This window comes from Euphorbia lathyris, chromosome 7 (genome assembly GCF_963576675.1).
Source record: "Euphorbia lathyris chromosome 7, ddEupLath1.1, whole genome shotgun sequence".
Classification (NCBI taxonomy): domain Eukaryota; kingdom Viridiplantae; phylum Streptophyta; class Magnoliopsida; order Malpighiales; family Euphorbiaceae; genus Euphorbia; species Euphorbia lathyris.
Genome location: NC_088916.1, coordinates 14,027,162 through 14,037,272, shown reverse-complemented (window position 1 = coordinate 14,037,272; position 10,111 = coordinate 14,027,162). Strand labels below are relative to the sequence as shown.

General features: G+C 31.8%; 1 long non-coding RNA gene across 1 annotated transcript; it reads left to right on the top strand.

Annotated features, from left to right (window-relative positions):
• Nucleotides 1–2,837: 2,837 nt before the first annotated feature.
• LOC136201159 (uncharacterized) lies at nt 2,838–9,726 on the top strand. Its single transcript, XR_010673702.1, has 3 exons — nt 2,838–3,057; nt 3,297–3,349; nt 9,294–9,726. It is a non-coding gene; the product is annotated as an uncharacterized lncRNA (long non-coding RNA).
• Nucleotides 9,727–10,111: the final 385 nt, after the last annotated feature.

The window sequence follows — 10,111 nt, the reverse complement described above, 5'->3', positions numbered from 1 at the left end:
GGGGTTCAGAAAATTGCATAATTTCAACTTAGCTTTATTGGCTAAACAAGGTTGGCATCTCAGCTCAAATCCTGAATCTCTTGTGGCTCGAGTTTTAAGGCTCTTTATTATCCGAATTGCTCTTTTCTTGATGCATCTTTATCTGATGGGCCTAGCTTCATCTGGCGTAGTATTATGGGTGCTCAAGAATTGTTAAAGTCAGGTATTCGTAGATTTGTAGGGGCGGGAGGTAAGGTCCGAATTTGGGATGACCCGTGGCTCCCTGACAATCATTTTCCATATATTGAAAGTGAAAAATTGGATGGGTTAGGGGTGGAAGTGGCGGCTGATCTTATGGAGGAAGGTCGGCGGTCTTGGGATGTTGGATTAATTTCGGGCATTTTTGCTCCTCGGGATGCAAATCTTATTCTCCGTATCCCCTTATCTAATCGGATTGATCATGATGTGTGGTATTGGAAGGATGACCGACGAGGCAACTATACAGTTAAAAGTGGGTACCGAAAGCTTATGTCTGGATTTGGAACAAATTGGTTCATTGAGTCTCCACTTTGGAATAAAGTTTGGAATCTTAAAGTGCCCCCTAAAGTTAAGAACCTTCTTTGGCGGGTTCTTGCTAACTGTTTCCCATCTAAAGTCGCACTGAAAGCCCGAAGGGTTCCTATCTCAGATTTATGCGAGCTCTGTCATGGGGCGGTAGAAGATTCTTATCATATTTTTCTCAGATGTACTATGGCTCGAGCTATTTGGACTATTTCGCCTATTGGGGATGTGGGAACCCAATTTCATAACATTTTTTATTATTGGGGTTGGATCTTTTCTAAATCGGTGGAGCTTGTTGAGCTTGTAGCGGTTTTATGGTGGATTATTTGGTGTTATAGAAATGACGTTGTGTGGAATCGGAAGGATTCACAAGCCTCGATCCTGTACCATTCAGCCGGTTCCTTTCTACAAGCCTGGAAGAAAGCGCAGGCGTCGGTTTCTCCTTATGGCAGTCCGGCTGTGCCAAGCCCGACGGTGTGGCAGCGTCCTCCAACAGGCTTCCTAAAATTGAATGTGGATGGGGCGTCATTTGTGAATGAGAATGTGGCTGGGTTTGGGTGTATTGTTCGGGATGAGTTGGGCCGTTTTGTTGCAGCTAAAAATACAACCTTGCAGAATTATCAAGATGCATCGTTCATTGAAGCGCTATCGGTCCGTGAAGCTCTTAGTTGGATCAAAGACCGCGAATGGAAGGATGTAATCATTGAATCAGATTCTTTGATCGTGGTTCAGTCTATGGCCCGCCTGTTAGAGGTTTCATCTCCTTTTAACACCTTAGCCAATGATTGTCATTTTTCATTGAACGAGTCTTTTAATTGCTCTATTCGTTTTGTCTGCCGTTCTGCAAACTCGGTTGCTCATTTGTTAGCTAGAAGTAGTATTTTACCTTTTCATCGGGGTGAGTGGTTTTCTGTAAACCCTGATTTTATTTGTAATATGCTTCTTCTTGATTCTTAATATATGCTTCTTTGGTTGTAAAAAAAAAGTCACTTTGAACATTTTCCGATAATTTTTTCACCGGAGTTGATTACTTTGACATCTCAATATCACGCCAACGCCAACCATCATACAATAAAAATGTAACTAATGACAATCGATATACCACATGAGTTAATTTGTGGTTAAAATTTTAATTGACAATATTTATTTACTTGGATTAGTTTGTGGTTATTTTTTTTTATCATGCCAGATAACGTTGAGACATATGATTAGATGTTAGATAATCAACTCCAGTGAAAAAATGACCGGAAAACGTCCAAAGTGACTTTATTGGGACGCAGACAAACTTACGTGAAAACAAATTAAACTTTTATGACCTTTTGGAGACATTGTCCAAACTTTTGTGACCACCGATGCTAATCACTCAATCTAATTGACGATAATGATTTCTTTGATTCTTGGTTAATGTACATTTACACCTTTAAATTTGACAAGTTTTGCCTATTGACAACCTGAACTTTTAAAAATCTATCACACATCTATAGTTGGTTTTAAAAATCTATCACACATCCATAGTTAGCTTCACACACACACATATAGTTTGCTCATTCGGACATTCTGCACACAAAATCGTCGATATGTCATGTTTGACAAATGAGATGACATGTGCGTGCTACAGAAAAAAAGCACGTGAGCTCATTCTGTATGTCACCCCATTTGTTAAAAATGACTAAATGATAAATCCATGTTTTTTTTGTATGTAGCAGGTCCGAACGCGCCAATTATAAATGTGTGATATATTTTTAAAACCAAATATAAATACATGATAAGTTTGTAAAGCCAACTATAAATAAATAAAAAATTATTTTAAAAATTCAAAATACCATTAAACAAAACTTATAAGTTTAAAAACATTAAACCTTGATTCCTCGTTTATTTTCAATCTTAATGAGATCTTTCTAAACTATAAACAAACATGGAATTTTTGTCCAGTGTTATAATTAAACACTAGAAAAACATTTGATTTCTAAATAATTTTTTTTTATCATTTATACAAAACTTTTCAAAATAAAATATTTTTCCCGATCATAATAAATTATTTATCCTACATGATTATAAATATATTAACTATGCAATTTTTTCTTTAAAAATTATATCACGAAAAACACATTGCAACTCACTTGTAAAAAATAAAATAAAATCCCGAATTAAAATATTTGAAATATAAAAAGGAACAGTAGAAAGGAGCGCATACGACACAGTGACGAATAGGGTAAGTCCACACATGTCAACGAACCAGTATAGGCCTCGTAGCCTTAAACCCTACTACTACCTATTCGTATTATCCCTTCCCTTTCCTCATCCTTTATGTACGAAAGAATGCCAAAACATTATAATAATATTATCTAATTGAAAAAATTAGGAAATCGCAATCATCCAATCCCACCAAACCCCCACATCCTCCTCTTCTTCTTCTCCAATCTCCCCCCTCCTTAAATGCTGGCTTCTGTAAATCGAAATCCATCGTCAACAAATGCACAAATAAACAACAGCGACATCGCCGAAGAAGAAGATGAGGTAAAAAGGGAAAGGAAACTCCGTATTTCATTTATGTGTTGAAGGAGGTTTGCCAGATTTGTAGAGATCTTCAAAAATCGCTTTCCCTTTCTCTGACTCTCATGAGGAAAGCGACATTTCATCTTCTCTCTTCCGTGATTTCTGCTCTTTCTTTTTCTCTCTTTTTTTTGTGCGCTTTTTTTTTTCTTCTGCTTTAAATAAGTGCAACTGATCCTCCATTTATGAGGTCTTTCTTTCAGATCAAGATTCAACAACGCCTAGCCAATTGGATTCTCGTTTCCTTTCCCCCTTGGTAAGTGAACTTATTCTATATTTGTATGTGAATGAATTTATTCTTACATTCCTCTGAAAACCTTGATGGTGACGCGACTTCTCTACACGAACACTAAATTCTACTTGCTACTGAAAATTATAAGGTTTCCTTGATTTCATATTCGCCTTGGATTTTTGTGGTTTTTACAGCAATTTAGCCTCTATCTGCTGTTATGCTTTCACACCGTAGCGGTTAGGGTTAGGGTTGAAGCAAATCAAATTCTCCACGCTGTTTTGATGCTTATAATTGCTCGAATTAGTGCCATCTCCTCGCTCTTTAGCTGATTTCTAGACGTTTCCCTGATATGTGAGTGTTTGGTAAGGATATATAGGAGTATGCATTTTATTAAAGTGAAACAAATCCTTTTTGTTTTTATTTTATTTTTGGTGGATCGCATAAAAACCATTCTTTAATTGGACTTGAGAGCTTGTGGCTGCTGTTTCCTTGATGTTTTGAGCTTAATCGATCAGAAAATAGCATGTCATAGTTAAGGGATACTTATGGTTCCTGGTTAATTAGAAGTTGTCCGTCTCTCAATTGAAGTCTATGAAATCAAACCTCCAGACCTAGCTTAAACGACTCCGAGTTCTTTTCACTTGAGACGACCTTAATTATAGACTAAATATGATTCGGATTGTGCTTATTATCCAACTGGTGGTGCTCTAGTATATGTTGGTCATGAAATACTACTTTGGGTGCTATTTTGAGCTTGTCATGAATAATATTGATGGAGCTTTTGAAATATAAGTAGAGCATAGTCATGAGAGAATGTATTTAAAGGGAGCTTCCTTCAGCCCACTCATGGATGTTAAGGGTTTGAATTATCTGCCGGCTCATTCATTCAAACACAATAGAAAAAGAGACGTTATTGCTAGTGTGAATGTGTGAATGATGCGGGAGATAAATTTCATTCTCCTCTTCTCTTTGCTTGGACTGAAGGGAGCTCCCTTTAACTCTTTCAATTTCAAACTAATCATCTTTTTTCTGTAGGACAACTGATAACATCTCTTCGTTTTATTCTTATGGAACAACATTTATATGAATTTATGCAGAGTTTCCTTCACCTCCCTATAATTTATATATAAAAAAAACCTTCTCTTACATTTCTATTCTGGCTACTAGCTATAGAGTTTATGAATATGGTGTATGTGATAGTTTTAGAAAAAAAAAATAGTATTTGTTATTTATTATTATTATGATTTTGAGATAAAATATGACATACTTTTAATTTTATCCTCACGATATATCACCTAGTTCAATAATAGGCATTTCAAAGTAACTGCCAACAAAAATTAACAACGGAAAAGGCTAAAACTCCGTTAGAATTTCTACTATGAGCAAAATTGAGCTTCCTCAATGACCTTGAGGGAAAGATTGGCCTTTATTCCTAAAAATAAAGTTATTTTGGACCTTTATACTATGAGCTTCCCCAAGTATACATTTATTCCTAAAATAAAAGTTATTTTTATGTTAAATGATTCTTTGACATCATGTCAAAGCCTGACCAAGAGGTATAGAGTTCAAAACTCGATAACACTAAATGAGTAGGCATGTATTGTACATGGTTCAAACTCATTTTATTTTCAGGGATGTGTTTAAAAGTTTTGTTTACTGAGGTTAAGGTTTTAAATTAAATTATTATTTTACATTTTTAATCTCAATATGGCATTCATCTTTTATACTCAGCATATTTTGATCTATAATACTCTTTGATTTCTTAGCAATGTTTTTTCTTCAAATATTCATGGCAGTGCACACATCTTTATAATCTTTGATTTTTAGAATCCACTTGTATATAGTTCATTTCACCTATAAAAAAACGAAGAGTTAAAATTTCAAACCTCATATTAACTTAACATCCTGAACTTTATGAAATTATTCCATTCAGTATTTTTGTACTTAAAAATTGAATTTGAGTCCTTTTTATATGGAATGAGGAGTTAATTGAACAAATTTAGAAAGTTAAGGCTGAAACTGCATGCATTTGGTAAATCATATTAGCCTATGAGGTAGACTAAAAGGAGAATCCCCTTACCGACACCATAGAAGGTGATTGACTAGTCTATGTTGTAAAAAAGTACATTTGATAAGAAGTTACATACAGCCTCTTCACATGATGAAAGACTAACCCTGCACCTGCTATTACACTCAGGTATTTATGACATGACTTAACGTGAGTTTCTTTTTATATTATTAATTTTGAAAAAATACTTTACTGTTTAAAAACAATAAAGATAACCCGAGACCTGAACTAGTGCAGACTATCAAAATTAAGAATTAATGTTTCTTCAGTAAAGTTCAATTTAAAGCTGAAAGTTTAACTTCAAGTTTAGCTATATTTAATGATAAAATGATAAATTTAAATAGATTAATTTGAGTGTTACATCGAACGATAAAGGCTATGCTTACTTTGTTTTTAACAAAGTAAACCTTACTTTGTGTTTTTTCACCATTGGATTAATTTTCTAATCCATCATCCGATGGTGAAAACACACCAAGTAATGGTACTTTGTCAAAAACAAAGTAACCATAGAAGGCACCTACATCGAACTGTTCAAATAAGTTTGTCCATAAATTAAAGTATATTCTTATTACTTTAACATGTTTCTTTTATGAGAATTATTTTAACATGTTTGTAATTGTGTTAATGACAAGATAAACATTTGAGTTACTTTGTCACTTTTTTTTGTGATTGAATTATGTGGTAGACTTGGGGTGATTTTAGTTAAGTTGTTAGATAATAGTTATTATTGTTGTTTGTTGTTGTTAGTATATAAAATGTATAATATGAACGTGTTTTAAATTAATCAATAAATATATTATAAAAATTAAAATTGTAATACACAAATATAATAAAAATAATCTAAATGATTAATGAAAACTAAAAATAATACTTTATTAATGGAGTAAAATTGGTTAAAAAAATTAACAGAGTAAAACTTTGTTCTTCTGTAATAATGTTATAGAGATAGAAATAGTGTTAAAAAAGAAATGTGTTTTTGTGAAAATAAAAAGAATAATTTTATCTAATATTAAATAATTACAATCAATTGTTTATTTTGGAGTTTTTTGTGAAAAATTCTTAAACCTAAGTAATGTTTTTTAAAACACTAAATGCAGCTCAAAGTTGAAAGAAACACCTTTTTTTAGGAAAGAAACACCTTTTTAACTGTTGGTTTCTTAGTAAGTTGTTTGTAGTTGTAATATTATTAAACATTTTCTACCAAAAAAAATATTATTAAACATTTTAGATATTATTTATATTTAAAAAGTTTGATGATAATCAAATAATATATGTTAGGTACGTAAATGTTCTTTTTTTTTATAAGCTTTTATGATTTCTTTATTTTGGTAAGGTCAATTTAATTAGTTGGTGGATTACTTAAACTTTTATTTGAAAATGAAGATAAAATATAAAAATTGTTTGTGAAATGAAAATAAAAAAATTAGAGTAAAAGGGGGAAATTTGATTAGTTGAAAGGGGAGGGGTTATGTTATTGGAGTGGGGTTGGCTTTATTGATTATGGTAGGCTTTTAACGAGCATTAAATACCACGCCTGATGTCTGGTGGTATGTGTGGAATTGGAACTTGTAGCTAGTTTTTATGGCTTCTCTTCCCTGCCTTTTTCCCAACTATTTAATATTCTCTTCCACTTCTCGATAATACACAGCCCCTCTCTCTCTCATCTATGATTTGCTTCCCATTTTACTATATTATTATTATATTTCTTCTTACTACTATTTAGTTTGAATTATAATGTTCTCTGCGTTCAACTTTACAAACTAAAATAAAATAGGGTTAGGCTGTAACTTTTTTGAAGAATAGCTAATTTTGGTTATAAAATAATAATTTCAGTCTTATAGTAGTGTTCACATGGACCTTAATGACCACGGTGAATTTGATCATACACCTCAATGTTTATTGAATGCCACATTAGAAGTCTGGGTTTGTATGTTATGTTTGTCATTGGACAATCCGGAGTCTTCCCCTTTACTAGTATATTGTATATTCATTCAATCTAACCATTTGTGCATTACAATTAGAGTAGGTGTAAAGGAGTAAATGATACAATTAACTTATTTGTTAATTTTCTATCAGTTAGGTTTATAATTGTGCTATTTAATGAAATATTATGATTGAAATTAAACATAGAATCTAAATTAGATTTTTTCCACAAACTTTGAAACTATTTTAGTATCTTATCCAAATAACCAATATTTTATTAAAAAAATTAATTGGTCATACAATTAACATAAGTTCAGCGCTGATGTATCAATAATTTGATTGTCATGTCATATTTTAGGGTTAAGGTTTACAATTTAATGTCTAGTGTTTAGTTTTTAGGGTTTGAGATTTATATTTTAGGGTTTATAAACTTAAATTTTTATATAAATAATTAAAAATATATAATTAATTACTGGTTGAACATTAAACTATTGACATGATGCAACATGTCGTCCGTACCGCCAAAATCTCTCAAGATGCTGTAATTTTAAAGTGGAAGCCATAGGCTATAAATAAAACTTAAATATTTTGAAAGGAGGGAACAAGTACAGTTTTTTCTTGCTGCAGCAGCTCGCAGAAATGTAGCATCTCCTTTATTTATTTATTTTTCTTGAATATTGATTTCTTTTTTGAAGGAAACCCTTTTCCCCTTTTCATTAAACTGACTTTGAACTTGATTATTAATAATATTTTATTACAAAAAATGTGAAGGATGTTGTGCAGATCAAGGCTGGGAAGTACAGCTGAAGTCCATTTTAAATTGTCTGGATATTTTATTAAAATGGTTAAAAAAAGAAAAGAAAAGAAATAAAATGGTCCTCCATGTTAAAGAATGAAACATGAGGCTATATAATAATGTGATTCTTCTGTTGTGTTGATGTGCATGCACGTGCTTAAAGCCTCTCTTTGATTTCATCCAATTTCTTATGTTGGAATGTTCAGATTCAGACAGTACAATTCAGGATTATTGTTATTTTAATTTTGGTAAAATGAGTTCGGACCATGCAGGATCTCCTTCTATCTTATTAACGTGCCTGCCTTTTCTAGATTTATTATTTATTTTCTCAAATATTCAATCATTTTTATTATGTGTTCCTCATAAATTACATCAATTGATTGTTAATTTCACATTAGATCTCTTTTTAGAGAAATTTTTATGATTCATAATATTTGATTGTTTTGATTCAATTTTATTAATGGATGTAATTAATATAAAAATAATAAAATCTTTTAATTAAAATTAATATAGTGTATTGTCATTCAACTTACTGAAAACATATGACAATTCAATAAAAAAAAAAACATGAGTATCCACATATGAGAGTGACATTTCATGATGGTAGTGTGTTGGATATTAGGAAGAGTAATGGTTGGGCTTCTTACATTAGTTAGGAGTTTTTGAATTTGATTTAAAAAATTGGTTCATCTTTTGAACTTAATGGTAGTGTGTTAATTAGTCTCTTATGTCCATACTTTAAGACTTGATTAACTTTTTATGTTAAATTTGGACAAATTGAAATGTATATTAATTAAATTTAAACACCTAAAAGATTGAACATATGTACTCTCATAGTAAGTTATGGTATGCAAGCAAGATAAAATACATTATTTATGGAAAAAACATCATAATTCAATTATACCAATTAAGAGGCATGTTGAACGTATACGATGGATATATTATAGAAATATAAGACGGAGCTAGGGAGAGAAATATAAGAATGTAATGTATAAGAATATAATGAATTCATTTGATTGTGATTAGGTTTGAGGTTTATTTATGGTGATAAATACAAGAATTTGTGTAGAAATAGGAATACACAATATGTGTTATGGACATATTTAAACTCTAACTAGATAAGAATATGTTTAATAGATATGTGGAATATTATCTCTAACACCTTCTCAAGTCGATGGCAGGCACGAACAAAAAGGTGAGAACTAAGCATAGTGAAGCGAGCAGTAGCTAACGGCTTGGTGAGAATATCTGCAATTTGATCATCAGTCGGAATAAATCGAACGCTGGGGAATCCACTTTGCACCTGTTCACGAAAAAAATGATAATCAAGCTCAATGTGTTTTTTATAAGCATGAAAGACTGGATTCGAATTGAGATATATTGCCTATCAGGCAAGGTACCACATGAAGTAATCGCATGGTGGTTTTATGATAGATGGACATTCATCACTATCGATAGATGAGAGATATATCTTAAGCCACTTGCAGTAGAATTATTGTAAACCTTTACAAGTGGTAGGTTAAAAGTGAAAATGAAGATTTCATTTAATTCATCTCTTCTGAGTGAATTCAACCCAAGCAAGTAAACAAAAGACTATATATGCGACTTAACAGTTTCTAAAGCCACAATTCATTTTGGATATAATTGATGATACAATATCTATTCAAGAAAAGGTAAGAGGTCAAAATCAATTTGACTTCTAGGGGAGTGAGAAACTTCTTTCTTATGTCGAGGTACTCACCCCATTATATGTTTAGTTGGGTTAATTATGATATAATTAATAGATAGAAATTAGGCTTAATATATCATTTGCTCTCTAAACTTGTCCAAAATGGTTGATTGACCCCCTGAACTTTCAATGTGTCTCGATAGTCTCCCGAACTTGCATAAAATGTTCAGTTAGCCCCCTAAACTTGCGTAAAATGTAATCAATTAATCATTTGGTTGTAAAAAAAAAAGTCAAATGTGGAAGATATGTTACATGTGCCTTAGAATGTTA